Source organism: Nicotiana tabacum, chromosome 11 (genome assembly GCF_000715075.1).
Source record: "Nicotiana tabacum cultivar K326 chromosome 11, ASM71507v2, whole genome shotgun sequence".
NCBI classification, from domain to species: Eukaryota; Viridiplantae; Streptophyta; class Magnoliopsida; order Solanales; family Solanaceae; genus Nicotiana; species Nicotiana tabacum.
In genome coordinates this window covers 154,098,479-154,106,482 of record NC_134090.1, presented here as the reverse complement: position 1 = coordinate 154,106,482, position 8,004 = coordinate 154,098,479, and the positions used below count along the sequence as shown (strand labels likewise).

General features: G+C 37.0%; 1 long non-coding RNA gene across 1 annotated transcript; it reads right to left on the bottom strand.

Annotated features, from left to right (window-relative positions):
- Window positions 1-3,247: 3,247 nt before the first annotated feature.
- On the bottom strand, window positions 3,248-7,379 carry LOC142166402 (uncharacterized). Its single transcript, XR_012696816.1, has 2 exons — window positions 7,155-7,379; window positions 3,248-6,856 (listed from the first exon to the last, which is right to left on the bottom strand). It is a non-coding gene; the product is annotated as an uncharacterized LOC142166402 (long non-coding RNA).
- Between the last annotated feature and the right edge of the window lie 625 nt (window positions 7,380-8,004).

Genomic DNA, 8,004 nt, shown 5'->3' with positions numbered 1-8,004 from the left:
GGAAAATGCAAACTCTTTTTTCGGATTTTTTTCATTTTCAATTTTTTTGGTTTTTTCTTTTTGAAAAGGTATGCAAGAAAATTATAACTGGGCCCCACTTGCTTCATTTTTATACTTCAACCTTTTTTCTTTCTCATTTTTTTCCTTTTTCTATTTGCCCTCAACTATCATTGGTCCGTCAAATGACCCTTTTACCCTTGAAGAAATGCAACATGTAGCACATAGGATGCATCAAGATGGTTTGTTATTTTGGGTACATCTGTCCTAGACGGACCCAACCCCTGTGTTAAGTCCCCCAAGTCAGATGCATGTGATGCAAACAAGCGTTCCTATTAGGGATTCGGCATGATGCTATGTTATTCTAGGTTTAAAAACCAGGGTTTATTTGTTCTAGACCTGGCTTACCCGAGCGGACAGCTCGAGCCGAGGGGGGTAGTGTACCAGGAATACAAAAGGTTCACCGGCTTTGCAACTTGTCCAAACCTCGTTCTAAAATTGGAATATGACTCTAACAGAAAAAAAGTCACACGAAATGCACACTTCCCATATGATTTAGAAGACTCAGAGAGAGGAGGGTTTCGTAACAATTTATATACAGGTCAAATAGTATCAAAGCAGTAAAAGTGACACTTAGCACATTAGGCCCAAACATGTGAATAAAACCAGATAATAAATAAAGCCAAATATAACAATTATTCTAAGCTCGAATTCTTGAACCCCGAACCAGAAGTTCTGGGTTCTTATCCCCAGCAGAGTCGCCAGAGTTGTCACACCTCCTTTTTACCACCCCCGGGAAGGTATATAAAGGAGTTTTTCCACTTTAAGTGACAGTATCCAAAATAAAATTATTTATTTATTTTTAGAGTCGCCACTTGGAATATTTTAATTGGTGTCCCAAGTCACCGATTTATTTTAAATCCCAAATCGAGGAAATTCGACTTTTCTTTTGAAGTCTGCGAACCAGAAATTCTAAGTAAGGAATTCTGTTAACCCGGGAGAAGGTGCTAGGCCTTCCCGGGTTTCGTGGTTCTAGTACGGTCGCTTAAACTATTAAAATTGGCCTATTATCTGATTTATTACACGTTTTAGCCTATGGTACAATTTTAACTTATTAAACCGTTTTTAATTGTGAGCACGTGATTTTTGTTTTACGCGACAATCGCTCTAAAAGAATTAAAAATGTATGTGTCATGCGTAATTTAAACCATGACCCGTTTGTTAGATGGAAAATTACAAAAATACGCATTTTTTCTTTTGTCCTGATTTGTTGCCGTGTTTAATTTTGCCTACTTTTAACATTTTATCCGCGTGAAATAAATATGTTAAGTGTTAATTAGTGGTGCTTGGTTTTATTTAATTAGTTTGTGTATTTAGGAAATTAGAAATAAAGAAAAAGAAGACAAAATTTGTTATAAAATGAATTTGGGCCGTGCCCATTTCAAAATCTGGAGCCCAATTGAACAGCCCAAACCCCCAGTCCGAACAGCCCACCCCCAGGACACAAAACGACGTAGTTTAACACCAGAACTACGTCGTTTCAAGGCCGATCCATCTCAACCATTCAAACCAAACTGATCCAACGGCCAAGATCTCACACCTCGTACCCACTAACTAACCCGACCCGTCTTATCCAAACCGACCCCCAAGCTCTGAATGAGAAACGACGCCGTTTCCTCATCAAAAGAAAGATCTGAGCCTTCCATCTCGCCTCATCCAACGGCTAAGATCAACCCCTTCCAGCCATATATAAGCCCGTAACATACCCTGCCCCCCTATCCTAACCCCAGCCTCCGTCTTCAACCTCATTCCCCATCAAACCCTAGAGCCGCCCTTGTATCCTTCACCATGGAAGCCGGCGGCACGGACGCCGGTGACCTCGCCCCTAACACCGTAGAACCCCCTTGACATCCTGAACCCAAATCTATCAACCACACACCTCGAATCCTATCCCACCTTCTCGAATCTTCATTTGAAGATTCGAGTCGGAACCTAATCTACACCAATCTGCCCTAAATTCATACCAGACACTCCCCAGACCCCCCTCGTGACCAAACCATACTTGGTTTGGTCCGAATCTGACCAGGGGAGTATGAATCCCGGATTTGAGTTTGGAACTTTGTAGTTCTTCATCACTGGCCTATGTCCGTCCAAACCAAAGAGATTAAGGTCTAATGGACCTTAATCGAAGTGTTTCTCATCTGAGAAACACTTCGATTAAAGTCCGTTCACCCTTAAGAAAGTCTGTCCAAGTCCGAGTCAAGGTTTTTGATTTTTCAAGACTTGAGGTGAGTCTTGCTTGCTTTCTTTATTTCTGTTTGGTCCATGTGAGTGATTGAATGGCTGTTCATGCTTTGTTTCAATTTGTATCTTTGAATTTTTACCAACTTCTGTTTGTCCACTTTGTTTGAACCACGGTGTTTGTTTGAACCCCTCCTATTCTGATAAGGCATGTGTATTGGTCGTGTTCCAAATTTGTATTGATTAACTGATTCCTCGAAGTATAATTTTGTTTAGCCAGTACAATTCAAGTCATGTGCCCTATACTTTGAATGTCTGATTTTTGGCTACGATTGTGTATGTTAATGCTAATATAGTCGAGTCGACATGAGTCGTCAATTAGTTTCAACTGCCTGAACAAAATAAATCGATTTGCTTCTGTTGAACATTTGCCTGAATCAATTAAGAACCAAGTTCAGTTACTTATAGTTGTTAATATGATTTCAGAAACCTAAGGCTTGATCTGTAATTGAAATCTGAGTTGATAGCATGTGCACTTGTGCACAGCATGTGCATTGTGCACAGCCTGGTCCCTGTACAAAGGGCTTTTGATTTAGAAATGGTTTGACAGCATATGCTGTCAGATATATTCTACTGTCCATGCTTGCTTTTAGTTAATAAAATAGGAAAGGAAAGCCTGCCAGGGAATATTGATGGGGTTATATACTTAAATAACTAATTGGGATCTGAAAAGGTAAAAGACACATGGGAGGGGTACTGTGACATTTGGAAAAGAGGCTGTTAAAAGAAATGGTGTCGAGGCTTATAAAAGGAGACAGAATTAGAGGCAGAGGGGGAGGAAGATATACATACACTGTGAGAATAGAAAAGAAAAAGGGAGAGATACAGAGAAAGAATCAGAACTGAAAAAGAAAAATACACACACTGGAGGGAGATTGAACCTTAGGAGAGCTGGAAATACATACAAATAGATACACATAGACAGAGAGAGTTGAGGGGATAGAGAGGATACAACCAACAATCAGAAGCTTTTTTTCTCCTATTATTACTGGGTTTCAGTTGTTAAACCTGTTCCAAATCAATTATGATTCTTTGAAATTCCAGTTGTGTCTATTAGTCGAGTGTTTTCATTGGTTTACTACTGGTCTGGTCTATTTGGATTTCTGTTTCTATTCCACTGGGTGTTGCTGCTATTTGGCTATTACTTTCTATTGGCCATATTTGCATCTCTGCACTCGAGCCTGTTTCTTGCTGTATTGTTTTGCCTGCTGCTATTCTGCCCTGTTGCTGTTGGCGCTGTTACTGCTGCTGCATTTGTTCATTGTTACTCTACTGATTGCCCTTTTTCTTCAATTGCAAATATTCCCAGGTACACAACCTTTGAACCTTGTATTGTTGAAAGTTTGAAGTTGAAGCAGAAATAAAGAAATGAACGCCAGTTTATGTTATAGCATTGGTGTAAAAAGATAGTTCGAATGTTGGTTGGGCCTGTATTCTTACTGTGAACTGCAAATATTCTGTATAAACTAGCATACATTCTGTTTAAGATGAACTGTTAGATAGCATGGCTCAATAGTAATGACAGTATGACATAGACAGCATGTTTTGATTTAGTATACATTCAGTTCAGTATAACACTTGTTTGATTTAGTATGACTGTATAACATAGAGTCATGGTAAGCATTGTATATATTTTGCCTAGACCACTGAATTGACAAAACTGTGATACTGGGTCCGGGATAAATATATCCCCAAACAAACTCCCATACAGTCACACTAAGAGTATGGCTATGAATGCCAGTTCTCTTGTCAGTTTATTCGTTCCAATACAGGTTCGATACTGGGTTTCGGTACAGATTTTTATTTCTAAATGATGTAATGATTGTTGAGAAAAACTAATAATCATTTTTGAGTTCAATTAGTAGTAATTTTTCCTAATAAAACAGCCGATTTCTTTTTATCAATTTCAAATAGGTTAGAGTGTTAAGAATAGAACTTGGAGGTCGTTAAAACATAACTCAATATATGTTGTTAGTTTGTTTGCAATCTCACTTAGCGAATTAATAAGCATATTCACTTGTTGAAGACAAAGCATGCCATAGCTCTCACCTCATGAACAATCAATCAGGTAATCAAACAAGTTTAGGTTCGGCAAACATAATAAGGATTCAGTCCGTATTTGCCTAAACCAGCAAAATTCGGCATCATCCTTCCCTTTAAAGATAAATGTAGTAAAAATGTAGTCCTTGTAGGGTACCCTTCTAAAATAATGAGACGAGCCTCGCCGAATCAAAAGGCAAATTGCGGGGCCCTCAATAATTGGTCATGATAAATACTTAGAATTTGGGACGGGCTGTTTAGTGAATTCCACTGCCCTCCCCGAAGACAATAACGCGTTAGATTCTTTAGGCGCGACTTAATCAAATTACATTCTTAAATTCGGGTGCGCATTTATGTGACCCAATTTCAAATCTCAACGGAGTCGAAATGTGTTAACAACTACGGGTGCATTGATTGTGACGTGGTTCGAGATACATTTTCACGACGTTGCAATTCTATAAAAATAAATGATAATAATAAAAGCGGTTAAAACTTAATAAAAGCACATAAGTCACAACATGTATTTAAATCAGATATTTAGCCATTATAACAATTTAAGCGACCGTGCTAGAACCACGGGATTCGAGGGTGCCTAACACCTTCCCTCGGGTCAACAGAATTCCTTACTTAGAATTTCTGGTTCGCAGACTTCATTTGGAAAAGTCGAAAATTTCCTCGATTTGGGATTCAAGATAAACCGGTGACTTGGGACACCAAAAGCCAAACCTTTCCCAAGTGGCGACTCTGAATTAAATAAATAATCCCATTTCGAATATTGTCACTTAAATTGGAAAAACTCCACCCGCGCATTTAACCCCTTCGGGGGCGGGCGCGCAAAAAGGAGGTGTGACATTAATTATTTTTTAGGAAGATTCAACGTTATTTAAAACACATCTTGAACCACGCCACATGAAATGCACCCGCCGTACACGACACATTTTATTTAACGTTGTTAAGGATTGGAGTTGGGTCATATGAAATGCACACCCGAGTTTAGGAAATTAATTTTTAAATAGCGCGCCTAAAGCAACTACGCACTTCCAAGTTTGTGAGGGCCATGAAAAATTAAACTAAATGGCACACCTCAATTTCTAAAGGAAAGTTAATTAAGTGAGGGCCATGGACTTAGGAATTTTATTTGGCATGGCACGCCTCAAATTATTCTAACAAAGGTGTTTTATTATTCGAAGCTATTATAATCTGGTTACATGAAATGCACCCCCGAATTTGGATTTACGTATCGTGACCATGCCACGGGAAACGTACCCATAACCACGATAATTTATTATTAATCGCGACTAAAGCAAGCTGCGATGTTCAAAATTATTTCCTACTTTGAGATTATTGAGGCAAGATTATGTATAACAAGTTTATGTGGAAAGAATGTAGTAAATTGGTCATAAAAATGTTAGCTGTTGATTCTTCTCAGGCAGGATTAAACTTTTAGGACCCAATCTTTAGCTCAAAATCGTTTCATGGCTCATTTACAATTGAACCCAACTGAATCACATAGATTATTCTCCAAACCTAAAACTTATATTTTAACAAGCTAATTTCAGATAAAATGACATAATACATTATACTCCAACATCTTGCCTTCAAGCAAACAAACAAAAAAACGGTAGTGTTAAACATCATAATTATTACCCTCATTCAAGTGCACAAAGAGCTGGACTCTTTCAAAAATAGATATGCTCAAATAGTAATTGAATTCGAAAGCATACTACTCTTAAAATAGACTATTATTTAAACATGGTATAACCTCCAATCATGAAAAAATTATATGAGAAGATATCAGTGAACATTCGACCCTTTTTTTAAACACATAATCAATATTTCAAAACAATAAGGAATCCAAACAATTAAACCAAATAGAACATGCCGATTCTAAGTGAACAAATACAAATACGGAACACAATACCCAATTTCTCAAATTATATTTGAAAAGTAATTTTCAACTGGATGTGTACATACCCAAAAGCAGAACAATAACACGGACTTTTCAGCTAGATGTGTATATACCTAAGAGCAGAACAATAACAGGCCACGACCGAACCCGACACAGCAACTCGTACCAGAAAACCTCAGCTCTGTTTCTTGCCTCCTTGTGAATTTATACGTTAGCTTTCAGTAGAGAAAAGAGTCGTTAGGATTTTTTCATGGGGTGTCCTAGGTTAGAGATAAGATGGCAAAAGGCAGAAGCTTTTCCAAAGAGTTTGGATGAGGCTCTTTTCATTCTTCTTGGGTCTGTTTCCGTGTATGGCTGCTGGTGAACTTTTATTCTTTTTGTTCTTTCAAGGTTTTACATCTTGTATCGTGTAGAAGAAAAGGCTCAGGTCCTCAAAACGGTGGATCGTGTATTTAGTCCTTGCTCTATATTTTAGGTGTAGGTACTATTATATAAGGGTAGGAATTAGGTTAGGGGTATGGGCCTAGGAATTATGGGTTTGAGAATTATGGGCTAGGTCCAAAATTAGGCCTAAAAATGGGTTGCTCGAGCTCAAGTTTTATCCTTTACCTGCGAACGAGATTAAAATACGACCTCATTTATTAATTAGTCCTACTTAAATAAATAACTATTAAAATAAGACTAACTGTCAAAACAATACTATTTTTGGTATTTTTCAAGATTAAAAATGACTACAAAATATTAATGAAACTATTTTTTTGTAATTTTCATTTTCTTATAATAAAATAAAGTAAAAGAGTCAAAATTAGTTGAAATAGCGATATTAGGCCTAAATTAAATATTTACGTGCTAAAATATGAAAAATCTTGGGGAGGGTCAAAAATCACATGTCTACACATGGGAGTACCTGGAAGTTAAGAACAAAGCAAAAATGGAGTGAAAATTTCAGCCAGCAAAGATAATAGCAGCCAGTCAGCAACAACAGTTCCAATTTAATCCATATTTGAACCAGAAAACCCAGAAAATCCAAAGGAAAACTTCAGAGTTTTTTTTCCCAGAAAAAGTCTGAAGCAAACCAATTCAGCTCTTCTCTATCAAATAGTGCAAAAACCTTTTGTGTATTTTCTAGGGTTTTAAGATCTGAATGTGTGTGTCATTTTCAGAATGAGAGTATCTATATATAGGCTGCCTAGGATGGGTATTTTTTAGGAATATTCCTTATCCTAATTCTGAAAATAGTACTGTCCTTTTTTACAGCCCTGGTACAGCTGTCCCTTTTATCCTATTTTTCAACATCTTTTTACAACAACTAGGACAGCTGTACACTTTCTAGAAAGTTTTTTTTCTTAGATATTTTCTGAAAACTTATCCTAAGTTTCTTATAATTCAAATATGCCCATATAAGTTCCTACTGTTTTGCAAACTAAGGCAAACCAATGCAACAGCCAATCAACAAATCAAAAAATGCAAATTAAAATGACAACATAAAAGAAATGATGCAATTTGAACTAAAACTAACTTAATTGGTAGACAAAAGTGTTTATCTAAATTAAACCTAAACAAGACTAAATTTAAACGGCTAAATGTATTTACACAGTAACTAAACCAAGAATTGTCAGAAAAAATCCCAAAGAAATCCTAGAAGTTAAACTACTCAATTTATGAATTGACATGCTGAAATTTAATTGCAGAATCTAGGAGAGGAGCAGTTTAAACAAGAGAAATGGACAATTCACCAAAAACCCTAGTTAAGCTAA